Genomic DNA, 16,902 nt, shown 5'->3' on the forward strand with positions numbered 1-16,902 from the left:
TGATTCTTGCTTCAAGTTTCTAAACTATTATTTTATTTCTTCATAAATTCTTTAACCAATTTTGTAGGGCACATCTGCTTATGATGAATTACCTCAGCTTTCAGTTGTGAAAGTCTTTATTCTTTTGAAACTTTGAAGGATAATTTTACTGGATATAGAATTTTCTGTTGGTGTTTTTATTCATTATTTTATTTCTGGCAAAACTTTAAATTTCACTCCACTTTCCTTTCTCTTGCATGGTTTCTCACGAGAAGTCTGCTGTAACTCTTACTCTTCCTCTTCTATAAGTAGGGTAGTTTCACATTCATTATCCCTAGCCTCTTTTGAGATTTTCACTTTGCCTTTGGTTTTCTGAAGTTATGTCTTATTACTAGCTATGTTTCTTTTGGTTTTTATTTTGCTGGCTGTTCTCTAAGCTTTCTGATCTGTGATTTTATGTCTGTCATTAATTTTGAAAAGTTTTCATTCATTGTTACTTCAAATACGTCTTCATCTCCTTTCTCTCTTTCTGCATTTTCCTCTCTGTCTTTCTCTGTCTTATTTTTTTTTCTCATCTGGTATTCTATTTACAGGCAGGTTACTCCTTTTGATATCATTTATTTGATATTGTTTATTATTATTATTGCTTTTCATGTGGGAATATTTCTGTTTACGTATCTTCTGGCTCACTAACTCCTTCTTCAGACATGTCATGTCTACTAATGAGCTCATCAAAATATTTCTCATTTTTGCTACTGTTTTTGAGTTCCAGGACCTTTTTTTTTTTTTTTTTTTGGAGACAGAGTCTCACTCTATCACCCAGGCTGGAGTGCAGTGGCGTATTTTTGGCTCAATGCAACCTCCACCTCCCAGGTTCAAGCTCTCCTGCCTCAGCCTCCCCAGTAGCTGGGACTACAGGCATGTGCCACCACGTCCAGCTATTTTTTGTATTTTTAGTAGGGATGAGAGTTCACCATGTTGACCAGGCTGGTCTTGAACTCCTGACTTCAGGTGATCCACCTGCCTCAGCCTCCCAAAGTGCTAAGATTACAGGCATGAGTCACTGTGCCTGGCACAGTTCTAGGACTTCATCTATTTATTTATTTATTTATTAGAATTTCTATCTCTCTTCTCACATCATCCATCTGTTTTCTCTCATTACTTTTTTTCCCATTATTTCTTTTAACATAGTAATTATAGTTATTCTAAATTATCCATCTTATAATTTCAGTATCTGTGCATTATCTGAGTCTGGTTGTCAGGGTTGCTTTTCTCTTCAGATTATATTTTTTCTTGTCTTTTACAATGTTTTGCAAGTTTTTCCTAAAAGCTGGACATGGTGTTTTGGGTAATGGGAACTGACATAAATAGGCATTTAGCATGAAGTTTTACGTTAATCTGGGTAGGAGGTGGGTTGGGTTAAAAGTCTTTTTGTAGCTGTAGGTGCTAAAATCTACAAATTTCCCTAGTGTCCTTGTTGTTGTCTCCCTCTTGACTTTGGGTTTTCTAATCATTTTTCTCAGAAAGAGTCTGTGTCTTCTTTCTCTTTTACCTATAATCCACTGTTATTATACTGGTGTCTTATTCTAGTTGGCTGTAAGGTGTGTAAGAGGAGGATACTCTATAATCACAAGAATAAATCTCAGTATTTTCATGAGCCTTCACAAGTGTTCCTCTGGAGATATAATTTCCTGCCTTATCTCTGATGCCTCTTTCATTTCCTGGCTGCAATGTTGTTCCCCATGTATTTCATTTAAGTTCTTCCCCATTGTGCCTATGTTTTCCCCAATGTTTTTCACAAATGTCTGCAAAATGCTATTCACTTAACAGAAAATAATACAAAATAATGTAGAGTTCCAGAACCACAGTATAAATGGTAATTCCTGTTAAAGAGCGGCTTCAATTTTTGATAAATGATTTTCACCATCCTTAAGAATTCCAAGCCAAGGTAGCACAATAGAAATAATGTCTCTGAAAGCCCCAGTTCTGTTCTATCAAGTAGCAGATTTGTATGAACTATTAAACATTATGGCACATTGCTATAGGGTATTTTTCTAACAATAAGTCATGTTTCAATGGATGTACCACATTCTTAAATTATTTTTCTTACCATTGCACAGAAACCTGCACTCAAGCAGGGCTTTCAAATGAACAACCAGAACCAATGCTACAATTTCTTATTTCACTGGATTAAAATTATCAGGCACTTTTAAGATACCTATGTTTTTGTAATACTTACAATTTGACTAAATTTCAAATATCAAATAAAAATGTAGCAATTCTAAAGGAGGACAAAATATGACTATTTTATTCACAATTACATTATCTCCAACATTTTTCAATTATTGATACATCAATGAATTAGCCAAAAACATGTGACTTAAGAATATATTTTAAATTGCAGGGCAAAGAACCTGTAATACAGATATACAAAGGAGTGAAATCAATACTATCACAAGGCATAAGTTCTACATGAGAAAGATATTGAGATTATATATGCCTTATTTAAATGAGGGGGATTGTTTTGGAAAAAGGTACTTGGATCTTCCAAAGTCAATTCAGGAAGACAGCATCACCCCATAACATTCTTAACCACTTCTAGTTGATACAGTGGTTAACATATCAAACAGAGTGCTGTATCATTTTCATCCCATTTTGGAAATTTCTCTTTTATATAGATTATCAGAATATCTGGGGTTTTTATCAAATCTGAACGTTTATCCATAACCCACTCATAAAATAACTAGGTTTTATTTCTGGACTTGGGTTTTAAGCCAAGCAATCTGTTTTTAAATTTTCTTTTCTTTTCTATTCAGTCTTTCAAATAGCCTGTCTTCAGTTGTCACTTCAGGATATTTTTTAGTCTTATTTTATAAGTGGTCAATCACGGTGGTCCAATTCAGCGACCACTCTTAATGTAGGAATAAACCAGCATGAAGTGTCCAGTGTAGGTTTAAACCAGCAGCAGATGCAATATCAGTAGATTTTGATGCTGTTTTGTCAGAAGCTGATGTCACTCTTTAATGACAGAGTTTGGAAGGCTACGCGGTATTTCACTGTGAGATGGTAGGTTTTTGTCAATTCATTGCAACCACTTTGAAAATCAGACTGCTATATAGCCTTGCATGACTTTGCTGATTAGACTGTGTCAGCTCACCTGTTTTTAACTTTCCTTCTGCATTTTTCTGAGAAGCTAATAGCGTGAGTAAAAGCAAAACCAGTAGTTCCATTCTCTTTCATTCCAGCCAAGTATAAGGTCTCTGAGCTTCTCTGTTTGGCAGGTTTTCACTGTAGCCTCTCTAAAAGGCATTTGACCAAATAAGTCACACCGGTAGTGATAACACCCTCATCAACCCAGGCACAGCGGTATTTCTGGTCAAGTCCATTACAGGGACGATGAGGGGAAAAGGTATTTTTTTCTGTTGGCAAGAAGTTTAACCTCACACAAACCTTCATTTGCCCCCAGCAAGAAAGAGATTTATCCCCTGTCTAATGTCACAGGGTTTTGCCAACAGACTATAATTTGTTTGGCCCCTTCATCCAAGCATCAAGATCTTCATTTTACAGTCTAGTTAAAATTTACTAATTAAGGGTCATAATTTAGTGCAAGGACAAATGTGTCTGAAAAGGTGTTACTGACCCTTTATGTTTACAGTGCAGTCCTATAAACCTTGATTACTCTATTTAACATAGAAAAGAGACAAATTGATTCATCTGCGACCACTAGTACTTGAACTATCTAATGGGTATTAATGTCTCTTGTATCCCCTAACCAATTAGATTTTTCTTTTGGCTAATTAATTTTTACAGGGCCCATAAAATCTTCTTACTCTGGGGATCGTAGGCAAGTTTATATCAAAAGGCATTAGAACACAGGGAATAAAATCAAAGCATGTTGAGTTAGTTGAGCTTATATATCTCCAGTTATTTCTTATTCACAGTGTATTCATTTACGTAATTGGATAAAATATATATGGTTAAAATATTTCCGTACCAAGGTAAAATTTCCCTTACATTGACCATAACCTCTCCCATCTGGGGTACTCATTAATTAAGCAATTTGGCTGAAGGATGCATACTTTCCCATTCTGAGCATCCTGGAATGTTCTTTCTAATAAGCTGACATCTGATGTTTTCATCTGGTGGAAGGTCAATTTGCAACTTGCTTGATGAAGTAAATGTTGTATAGGACATCAAAACAATCCCAAATATCATTATAAAATAAGTTCGTTTGACAAAAAAAAATAACAAAACTAAACAAAAACAATATATTGAAGAGAACCATAGCATATCTGGGGGTTCCCGTTAAAGAGCAATTTTTCTTCTCTCTCTAGTAAAGACATTTCAACTTCCCTAAGTATTGTAAACAGAGTTAATGTAGAGGAGTAAACACACCTGAATGTCTCAGCTGGGTTCCTTCTATTGGCTGTAGTCTCTGCACTATTAGAAATTATATCACATTGTTATGAGGATTTGTATAATAATAATTGAGGGTTAAACAGGTAAGTTGAGTTCCCATTCTTTTTTTTTTTTTTTTTTACCATTACACAGCTATGCATCTGCACTGCAGCTGTATGGCCTCCGAAGACTAACACAAATATTGTTTCTCAACAATTGTTATATGGTCAAAGTCTTGCTACTGTGACATCCCAGATGAGGGCTAGGTGAGGGGCAGGAAAAGGATTAAAGGATGCTCCCTAGACAGCGGCTTGTGCAACAAATGGAGAATGTCGCCATTCCCTGAGATAAGACACCTACTCTTAGTATAACTGGAGATGAAAATGACATGGCAAGTTTTGTATATGTAGATTTTGAGGTGAAATTAGCAAAGATAAATATTCAATAGGTAAGCTGGTGTTTACTATTTGAGAGACATGAGTATATGCATACTAGTTGAAATTGTAGAAATGAATGGAATTCCACAGGAAGATTAAGTAGAGTAAGAATAGAATGTTTTGTTTTTTACTTAGTTTTTATCTTTTCTTAACCAGGTCCTGTGAGACAAGTACATCTCAAGGTTTAAGACAGTCACCATTACAATGAACTAATCTCCTGTGTGACTACAGTGGTATTAGCTATGTTGACACAAATAATTTAGAATTAATGTCATGACAACTTACATGAAATGCAAAGTAAATCCTTCAACAATGTAATTCTAAATATCACTGTCTATTTTGCTATAAATGTGTATATTTTACTTCTATATATATGTAATTAATTAATTAATTAGTTTGTTTGAAACAGAGTTTCACTCTTGTTGCCCAGGCTAGAGTGCAATGGCACCATCTCAGCTCACTGCAACCTCTGCCTCCTGGGTTTAAGTGATTCTCCTGCCTCAGCCTCCCTAGTAGCTGGGACTACAGGCACCCACCACCACGTCCAGCTATTTTTTTGTATTTTTAGTAGAGACTGGGTTTCACCGTGTTGGCCAGGCTGGTCTCAAACTCCTGACCTCAGGTGATCCACCCGCCTCGGCCTCCCAAAGTGCTGGGATTACAGGCATGAGCCGCCATGTGCGGCCTCTATGTATATTTTAATCCCAACAGTGTATTTTGTGTCTCAAACATGCAAATGTCTTTTCAGTAAATTAGGACAACAAATGGTATTTTATATTTGTGCATATTTACTGTCACTGGTGTCCTTTAATATTTACCCTACATTCAAATGTCCATCACATTCCATTTCCTTCATCTTAAAAACCTCCCTAGAGCATATGTTTTAGTGAAGGTCAACTGTCTTCAAATCCTCCCCAATGTGGTCTGTCTGAAAATGCCTTTATTCACTTGCATTTTCTAAGGATATTTTCATTAAATATATGATCCTGAGTTTGTTCTGTCATTGTTCAGCACTTTGTGCTTTTTCATTACCCTCTCAGAAGTAAACCATCATTCATTTAGTAGCTTTCTTATGTATAATATGTCTTTTTTTAGCCCTCTTCAGGCATTTTCAAAAATTTTCTTATTATTTTATGTTCAGCATTCAATTATAATGTGTCTAGGTATGACATTATTTGTATTTAAAAAGCTTACAGAATTATAGTTTTGATGTTTTAATTTCAAATTTTGGGAACATTTTGACTTCGCTTCATTAAATATTTTTCTCCCTTTGCCTCTGTCTTTGTCCCTCTCTCTTTCTTCCCCCAACTCCCTTTCTTTTCTTACTGAGTATCACTGATGCTCTGTTTCTTTATTTTTGACTATTTTCTCCCATTCCTGCCAATCACACAATTCCTACCAATATATCTTGAAGTTCATCGACTCTTATTTCTGTTATGTCCAATCTGCTGTTATGTTTATACAGTAAATTTTAAATATCAGATAATATATGTAGGTTCCATCTGGTTCTTTTATATCTTATTAATTAGTGTTTTAATTTTATCTAAACCAAAGTTACTGGTAGACTTTATTGACCCTTTCAGTGTGATTTTAATTTTTGTTGGAACTTGCTTATTTTTGTTATGTCTTTAGTCACTTTTTCTTATCCAAGGGTGTAAGTCCTTACTGCTAAGGCTTGACTTTTCTGAGGTTTCTGCTGAATGTGCAGTGTACACAGTGAGGTCTCTCTAGCCAGGCTGGGACAGGATCCCTGCACTTCCCAAGCCTGCATGACCTCTGACACCTCTGCTTGGCTCCCAGTCCCTCAGAAATAACTCATCAAAAAGCCCCATGAACATTCACCCTGCCTGCGTGCAGCTAATTCCCCAGCCAAGAACCAATGGTAACCCCTGCTTACTCTCTGGGGTTTCAGCGCTGTGTAGTCATGTTCTCTCTCATATTCTGCCCATAAATTCTAGCTTCAGTAGCACCGAAGTCCTGCATTCTCAGTTCAGCAAAACTGCATACTACATTTAAGCACAACACCCCAGCTCACGGACAATGTGTGTGTCTTTTTCTTCTTTTAAGGATCACAATCCTGATCTGGATGCAATCTAGTGTCTCAAAATAGCTTTGTCATTATTTTTCTAGATTTATGGTTGATCTGATAGGAGGGAAAATTTGGGTAAATTATTCCAGTGTGGTTGTACATTCACATCTCTTGTAAAAATTTTTTTTCCTAGATGGATTTCATAATTTGAATCTTTTGAGTTGCAGTCTTTGATGAAAACTGGGAAATCCTTAGTTAGTATTGTAACCACATACAAGTCCCGGTGCTCACTGTCTGAGAAGCCTATTAAAAGGTAAGGTTTAGTGAAGGGAAAGCAGCTTCGTTAATCAAATAGCAGTTTGGAAATGGCCTGGCTCATGCCTCTAAAACACAATTTCGAATGAATTTAAGAAGGGAAACTAAGTGTGAGAAGCACACGAAAATGGTCCGGGATATGGGGTCTACATGTGTTGCTTCAATAACCAACTTGAGTTAGTGTCCATCCGAAGTACAGGCTGACACCATCTCAGCAATGACTGGGTTGTAGAGTAATTGACTTGAAGTGATCTCTAAATGGGAGGGAATTCCTCAACTGAGTATCCAGGCCTGGTTCATTTCAAGATTAACCCCGGAAATTTTAAGCAAGCAAATAATTAGATAACCAAATGCAGTGCCAGCAAGGGAGGGGAAGGATTCTGAAGCACATCTCAAAGCTAAGACTAGAGAAGCAGAAAAATGTTAAAAAATGCATCTTGAATCTAAACTGCCTGGTTACATTATGTCATCAGATATTATTTCTGTGCCAGATTTTTATGCTCTCTCAGAATATGGTTATATTAGATTTGTCTCACTATCTACTGTTTCTTGCTCTGTCTTCTGAAGTTGTCACTGGTTTTCCTTTGTTGCATTATTTGTGTTGAATTAAGAAGAATCTTTTAGCTTGTTAATTTTCAAATTTGTATTGGAGGCTATTTTCACTACAAATCTATATCTAATTTTTTTCAAATATGTTATATATTCTTTATATTTTCCAGTTTTGAGCTACAATTGTGAATATTCTTTTACCTTCTTGAAGTTAAACTGAAACAGAATTATATTTATATTAATGCCTGTGTCTTAGCATTCCAATATCAGAAAGCAACTTTTGTTTCCCTAGACACGGAGGCTGTCAGAGCCCTCTGCAAACTCAATCGTCTTTCAGAAAAGGCAAAGGGCTCCACAATAAATGTGGCTCCAAATACTAAGTTCCCATTTTTTGTGTGTTTTTGTGTTCTATCATTGATTGTTGGTTCAATATATAGGTAAGATTTTTTCCAGGAATCTTTATATAGTGCCTCATATACATTTTATTTATTAATACAGCTATTATGTTTACTATATTTTAAATATTTATTTAATGGACAAATGATATGAACTGATGTCATGCAGGAATATATAGAAAAACAATGGCATGATAGTCCATGAAAATGTACTCAGTACAATTAGAAGATAAATGCAAAATAAAACTGCAATGAAATACCACTGCACACCCTCTGAATTAATTTTAAAAAGTTACAGAATACCAGTAAGCATGTGAAGCTACAGCAACTCTTCTGCATTACTTGTTGTTGTTTAAAATTTGAGGGCTGGAAGCAGTGGCTCATGCCTGTAACCCCGGCACTTTTGGAGGCCGGGGCAGGAGGATCACAAGGTCAGGATATCGAGACCATCTTGGCTAACATGGTGAAACCCTGTCTCTACTAAGAATACAAAAAAAAAATTAGCCAACTGTGGTGGTGCACACCTGTAGTCCCAGCTACTTGCGAGCCTGAGGCAGGAGAATCGCTTGAACCTGGGAGACGGAGATTGCAGTGAGCCGAGATCACGCCACTGCACTCCAGCCTGGGTGACAAAGCAAGACTCTGTCTCAAAAAAATTTAAAAAAAAAGTTACATGTGTTTGATTTTTAGTGATATTGAAAACATACATTTTACATTTATTTTCTAGTTGTTTGGTGTTAATATATACATATTCAATTGATTTTTGAATGTTGAATGAAATTAACATTAATTCTAAATGTTTAGATTTTTTTATTTTGTGCATATATAATCATGCACCTGCTAACGTTAGTTTTGTTTTTTTCTCTCTGAAGTTAATACATTTATTTCTGAGATTTATACATTTTATTTATTTTAATTGCTATAGTTCCTAGAGTAAGAACACTAATATAATGTTGGTATTCTTACTATATCAACAATAGAATTGTTGAGATGGACAACTTTATCTTGCTTTTGTGCTAGTATGGAAAGACAGAGACATATTTTTATTTAATTTTCTTGCCATTAAGAAATAAATGATTAACAAACGTTCAATTTTGTTAAGTAATATTTTCTGTACCTATTAAGATAAACCAAGTTATTCCTTTTATTTTAACATAATAATACATTTAAACACATTAGTACATTTGATATTAACACACTAATGTGGTAATTTTAATTACACTAATTTAAAGGTAAATCATAATGATTTAATTTCAAATGTTGAAACCTTATGTTTCTAAAGCAAGCTCCACTTCTCTATTATATATTATTTCTTCTGTATATTGTTACATTTGTTTTGCAAGAATCTTCTGTTTATGATATTTTACAACATTATTTGCATCTGCGTTCATGAAAGATATTAACCTTTAATTTTTCTCTACTTTAATATCCTTGTCTGATTTTGCTATCTTTTCTTTTTTTTTTTTTTTTTTTTGCTATTTCACAAAATGAATCAGAACATTTTCCCTCTTTTCTATTACCTGGAACACTTATGTAAGAGCAATATTATTTTTGAAAACTGTTTAGAGAGTCCCTAGTGAACATATTTGGAGCTAGAATTTTCTTTGTGAAATTTAAAAACTGATATGTAACTATTTATATTTTGAATTTATTTTTGACTGGGTGTGTATTTTCCAAAAGATTTGTCCGTTTTTTGTAATTAGAAAACATGTTGTAATGAAAGTAGAAACAATCCAAATATTGCTCAGCTGATGAATTGATAAACTGAAGTGTGTATATATATATATAGAACAACTCAGAAATTTAAAAAGGCTAAATCATTGATATTTGCAGCAACATCGGAGAATCTTAACTGCTAGAAGGCAAGGGAAAGAAGCCATCCTCCAAGCCTACATATGGTATGATTTTATTTATATGACATTCTGGAAAAGATAAAACTGTAAGGAAAGTGTTTTTGAGTGACTGAGATTGGGAGGAATGGGCATACAAGAATCTCAGAGACTCTTGGAATTGTTCTTTGTATTGGTTTTGGTCATGATTACACAACTATATACATTTTTTTAACCTTCGAATATTATATACTGTAAAAGAGTGTATTTTTCTTTATGTAAACGATATTTTTAACATAAAAAAGTACAACAAAACAAAAATTCGATGCTTTGAAGTTATGCTTAACATCTTGTCAACTGCAGTATCTGTCATGATATTTCCTTGTCTCCATCATTCATCAGTCTCTATGACACTTTTTTTCTTATTATAATTTGGGTTAAGTAATACATGTGACACTTGAACATTATGAGGCCAATGATGATTATAAAAACTATAAAGTTGCCTGGCTTTATTTGCTTGCTTTGGAAACCTTAAGAAAAGGAAATAACAGGTTTAGGTCAGCCAACTCTCAAGCCATAACATGCTCTGAAAACCAGAGGAGTTCTTAGTAGCATTTAAGGAGGCATAAAACTCTTATAGCCTCAGGCCTGACTGTGGTGAAAATCAGGTCAGGAATAAAATGTAAGGGTAGGAAAGCTAATAGGAGATTGAATGCTAAACCATGATACATATCCTAGGTCAAAAATAGTGTCATGATTGGTATGAGTTCATACCCGTATTCTGGTATGTGAAAATTTGGACAGCAGACTGAGAATTTTGAATGCACAGGTTTTCTTGAAGCTTCTGTTTAAGTAGCTACTTTATTTCTTTGTGAACAAGAGCAGGTTCCCCTTATCTGAAAACCTTGCAAAGATCACATTTGAAGAAGTTGCTTTACCAGATGACACTTGTCCTCTTCCTTTCTCCAATTTACTAAAGAGAATAATTCGCATTGTTTTTAGACCAACTGTTCTGTGCGGGAGACGCATGAGGGGAAAAGAAAAGGTACACTCAATACTTTTAAGGGTAACCAGCCTTTATCCAAAGTATATGGCAATACAGATATAATAAGAAATGATATAATAAGCAAATTGATATGGGAAGGGGAGAAGAGAAAAGATAATGCATATATTTACACTCACCATACTATGGAGAAAGCATCACCAGACCGAGAAGCAACAGCTTGGGCTCCAGAGTCACACACTACACTCACCCAGCTATGAAGGATTCATCACCAGTCCGGAAAGCAGCAGCCTGAGCTCCAGAGTCAGACACTGCACTCACCAGATTATAAAGGATTCACCACCAGACCGGGAAGGAAAGTGTTTCTGAGTGACTGAGATTGGGAAGAATGGGCATACAATAATTTGGCTCCAGAATTGGCCACTAGTCCGTGCACAGACAGGAGAGGTCTCATGAAGCCTCGGCGCAGTCTAGGACCCTACTTTTTTTTTTTTTGAGACGGAATCTCGCTCTCTCGCCCAGGCTGGAGTGCAGTGGCGCGATCTCAGCTCACTGCAAGCTCCGCCTCCCGGGTTCCCGCCATTCTCTTTCCTCAGCCTCCTGAGTAGCTGGGACTACAGGCGCCCACCACCACGCCGGGCTAATTTTTTTTTTTTTTTTTTTTTTTTTTTTTTTTTTAGTAGAGACGGGGTTTCACCGTGTTAGCCAGGATGGTCTCGATCTCCTGACCTCGTGATCCGCCCGCCTCGGCCTCCCAAAGTGCTGGGATTATAGGCTTGAGCCACCGCGCCCGGCCGACCCTACTTCTTTCAGTGACGAGTTGTTTGGCATGAAGCCCAGTCACAAGGGCCCTTCCCAGCTGGGCTCAAGGAACACAAAAAGGTCAACTTGCTTTTGTGACTGTCTGTTATTTTTCAATAACTAACATATAGGAATAGATTGAAATAGAGATTTCTAAGAAAAAGTGCTGGATGAATGCCTCAAGGGGCTCATACAACTTGTTCCAGAACTTGGTGACCATTGTTTGTGTCCATGTTTACTTGAGTTTAAATTTAATATTTAACTTCTCTTTCACACCAACTTCCATGGAGAGAATATGTATCAGGTAAGAAGCAACTTAAACTCCAGAGGAAATCTAGGGCATTGCTATCATGTATTGAGATGAAATTTATGAAAATATAGTTAGTTTTCCAAAGATATTTTTTAGATGTGGCAGAATGTAAAGTTGGATGGCAAAAAAAACAAAACAAAACAAAACAAAACAAAAAAACAAAAAAAAGCTAAACTTACTTATACTGTCCCATCATACAGGATTTAATTTTTTAGCCAGGATATTGGAGATGTGCTAACATGTTGCCAGAATGACTTATTGAAGTTTGGATATGATAATGAGCTAGATGGACTTGACAAAAATGCCTTGCCATAGTATTAGAAAGAGTTGAGAAGCTATGGGGGTTGATATATTAGAACCAACTTTCCTGTGAGACCAGAGTCATCAACTGACTGACATCAACAACAGACAATCGCAAAAACAAGTTACTCAGGGGTGCTCAGAGGACCTGCCTTTCAAAAGCCTATTTGTCTTAGCTTAGGGTCACCTCAAAAGCAGCAGCCATAGTTAGTTCAATCATGAGACTTTTGCAGCAGCACTTAAATGGCTAAAGAGGGAAGCTGGCTGACATTTAAGCTAGCCAGGTATCCTATCCACTTGGCTGTCTTTTTTAGTGGATAGTCTTTGGTCGGACGAAAGATTGCATATTTAGAACTCAGAAATACAGTCTGCATGCATTACCATTCTCAACATTTTCTTTTCTCTTTTCATTTGTTTTTCCTCCAAGTCCTCAATCAACCAGGCAACCTATTTACTATTTACCATCTGGGACTCCATCTTCACCTGTACCCTGGGTTGCTTCTCCCTGAATTCAGAGAGAACGTCTATACACTTACCACTCTCAAATTTGTTCATATCCTTTTATCATCATATTATAGGCCCAGTCCCTGACTAGGTCTACTGCGACCATCAATGTATTATATCAATCCATTGATGAGCCAGACCCAATTAGTTCCTTCTTTGGCGATTGTCCTAGGAGAGCCATTATGTGTCCACAAGCCAAGCTGAGAAAGAGGCACCGATTCAACAGCTAGATGCTCTGGGATCTAAGCCACCTACTTATATAATTTATTTTTAACTTCTGGATTTGTTTGGGCCTAATTCTGGACATGCATCTTCAACACACAATAGATTATAGCTGTTCCAATTCAACTGAATGACTCAGTGAATCTGTGAAATTTTAGCTCATGATGCAAAACACCACTTGTTACTTAATGCAGGGTAACTAGAAACTGCTGCTTTCAAGAGTGATTGACTCTGTCATAGAGAGCATTATGTTGCCTCAGAATCCTAGAGCTCTTTCTGGAAGTCTTTTTTTTTTTTTGAATGAGGATGCCAAGTGGCCTGAGACACCACTTAGCATCCCCATTCTCTTTAGATCTTCTGCATCATATGACCCCATTCTCTTTAGATCTTCTGCATCATATGAAATTGCAGAGCAGATTTCACAGCAACCTGAACCTCCTCCAGTAACCTTTCTCCTTTGAGATCTACTAAAACACATCTAAATCCAAGGCCTGTCTCTTATTAATTGTGAGACACTGAAAAAAATTACCATGTTTCATCAAGGCTCTGATTTCTGAATCATAAACATGATGAAGAAGACTGTCCTATCTTCTAAAGTTATTGAGAAGAAAATTATAGGCACAATATTTTTAAATGACATTTTACCACTGACATAATCTATAACAGTTTAAATTAAGCTATGAAAAAAATTAAGACTTGTCTCATTGGAGTCTAATTACTAAATCCAATTGATATTTTTCAGGATATATTTATTTTAGTTCACCTTTCAATAATTTCTTACTTCTTATCTTACCATGGATCCTTCTTTATTTTTTAAGGCTCTTTCCTTTAATGTGACCTAAAGCATCTTTGTTTTCTCGTTTTTCTTCTTCTCAGGGAAGTCATTTATAAGATAGTGGTAAGACTGTAATTTTTGGTCTTACTCTTTTTTCGTAGCCCTTCTTTCTCACACACATAGAAAGAAGATATATCTAAGGTTTCTGTCTGTGACCTTTTTCAAGTCTCAATCTACATTCTTTAACTTTGGATGATTTAATATATGCCCAACATCTTACTTTTTACCTATACGTTGATGACCTCCGAATTTATATCTCTATTCCAAATGTCTCTTCCCAGAAGCAAATTCACATGTCATTCAAGATCTTGCAACATATTCTTACAAACTTCTCACAGTTTCACATGCAATTAGCAAAATTATTTCCACTATGTTTCACCTATATCAGATTATATGAAAACACGCATTATTTTTATCTTTCTAACTTAAATAACCTTTCTTGTCTGTGGTATCAAAAATTAAAACTCAGCACTTCTGAGGACTCTCCCTCTCCAGGGCCTGATAAAGTTCAGAGGAAATAAATTTTCCAGAACCCTGTGGTTCAGTCCTATAATCTTAGCTTACACTGTGCCCTGCAGGAACATATATTGCCTGAGACCTGAAGTTTGTATGCAGGTGGATGCTTTGGTTGTTTCTGTGTTATATCTGGATACAAGGAGATGTGCAGAATTTGGCAGTACCTGGTCGAGCCAGCCTTCCTGGACCACAATCTGCCACCATCCCCCTCCAAGATCCTGGATGTTCTACATCATCTTTAAAAAGGAATGTTAATAAAAACCTTAACACCCACACATTCAAAATCACAATCTCCTTCCTATTTTGGCTCTTGAGGGCTCTCTTTTCACCCTCATTGGCAGTTTCTGCCTCTTTCTGCCATTCACTTTCTTTCACAGCTTCCAGCCCTGCAAAATTCTCCATGGTCTCCCCATGCCCCCTTAATTCTTTGGGGTGGGAGTAGTTAAATAAGAATTGAAATGTTATCTTTTTTATTTTCTTTATAACACATCTTGTTTCATCAGTATATAATGCTGCTATTAACTTAATCAGACAATTGTGAGATCTTAGGAATCATTTGATGCTTTTCCTTCTCAGTTCATCATCAATTTTTAATGTTTCTACTCTAGATGTCTCTCAAATCCTTCCTCTGCTCACTGTCTTTACTGCCATGAACTTAGCGAAAGGCCCCATTATTATGCCCTTACTCATCTCCCTGCCTCCAGCCTCAATTCCTTTTAATCAATGTTCTAAGCTCTTGATGGAACAATATTTCGAAAATACAAATCTCATCATGCTGCCACCTACACCACACCCACCTGCTTTAAACCATTTATTGGATTTTTAAAAAAAATTTCCTTTGCCTAGAATTTAACTAATTACCTAGTTAATGATAGTTGCTATGTACTGAAGATTCTCTCAGTGCCGAGCATGAGTACAGGCTGTATATTCTTGATCTCTTTTGGTCTACTATATCCTTGTGATACATATTACCCCATTCTAAGATGATGAAACTGAGAATTGGAAAGCTTGATTAATTGGCCCAAGTAATCTACCTTTACTGATGGAGATAAAACTCCTACCCAGATCTCTCTTAATCACTTATCATCCACATATAAATCTTCCCTATTGATCCACGTCTTTGCCAGTTCCTGTCACACCACGCGTGTTCTAGTCAAACCAAGGTACTATTTTTTTATCCATTTGTTTGCTTCCCCAAAAGCCTGTCATAATTTTATCCCTTTAAATGTGTACTTCACTCTGTTTGTAACGTTGATCATGGGTTCCTTTCTTAGCCCAGTCCAAATTGAACTTAGGGCAACAGAAGTGTCATCAATGCTAGGAAAATGACACGGACAAGCAATGTTCATGTTAGGTGCCCCTCTTATGCAACTAGAAAGTCCTATGCACACCACCATCATTTGCTCCCTGCTGTTGCCAGTTATTTTTCTTTTGAGTATTTTCACAGTAGGAAGGGATCTTCTTGAGAGTGAGACCTCTCTTTTTCACTTTTACATAACACCAGAAAGATGACAATTGGTAATAGGCATATGGACACAAATGAAGACAACTTTACTAAGTAAATGAAGAAATGAGTAAATTAATGCATTTTGATGCTGTTCAGACTATACTGACCTCTCATTCTTTAGTTACCATGCAGACTGGTGATGACATCCTTCATGAGCCCAGTGATGTCTTTGGATCATGACGTTCTTTTTTTGATTGTCTCACTGCCTCTGTTAAGTTTCCTGTATAGGTTGCAAAAACCCAGAGCTGTCATTTGCTTCTGTTAGTTTCCTTTTTGAGTCCCAATGTTCTCAGTTCATTCACTTCAAACTTTCCCTATTTTATTGGAATCATTAATGACCTAGTATTTTAGTATTATTTTTGCACTCTATTCATGAATCAGTCATCTTCTTCGACAAGCTGGATGAACTTTTTTTTTTTTTTGAAATTTTAAAATTAAGACAATATTAATTTTCTTGTCAACGTACCTATCTGTGGTCAGCAGAATTCTAGGATGGCCCCTAAAATTCCTGTCACCTGATGGACACTCTGTGCATTCCCTTCTGCTTGACTACGAACAGAACCTCTAAATTTAAAGAGATAGTAACTCTTGTGATTATGTGACATTATATAAGACTCCATCCATTACAGCAGACCAGAGGGAGAGTCTCCTGCTGGCTTTGAAGAAACAAGTTTCCATGCTGTGACAGGGCCATGTGGATAGAATCTGAGAGCAGCCTTCAGGGGCTGAGACTAAACTCTGCCTGACAACTATCAAACAAAAAAAAGTGAGGGGGTGGACTTTGGTTCTACAAACAAAAGAAACTGAATTCTATCAAAAGACATGCCAACTTGAAAAGTGGACTCTGAACTTCAGATGAGATAGTTGTCCCTGCCAACTTTGAATTCCACCAGAGAGACCCTGAGCAGAAGTCCCTGCTCACCTGTGCAGCACTCCTGAACCACGGACTCGGTCACGTAATAAACGTGTGTGC

The 16,902-nt window shown here is 36.4% G+C and overlaps 1 pseudogene; it reads left to right on the forward strand.

Moving 5' to 3' along the window:
* Positions 1-16,902, forward strand: part of LOC100997199 — a 44,510-nt pseudogene that overhangs the window by 25,693 nt on the left and 1,915 nt on the right.

This window comes from Papio anubis, chromosome 15, assembly GCF_008728515.1.
Source record: "Papio anubis isolate 15944 chromosome 15, Panubis1.0, whole genome shotgun sequence".
In the NCBI taxonomy this organism is placed as follows: Eukaryota; Metazoa; Chordata; class Mammalia; order Primates; family Cercopithecidae; genus Papio; species Papio anubis.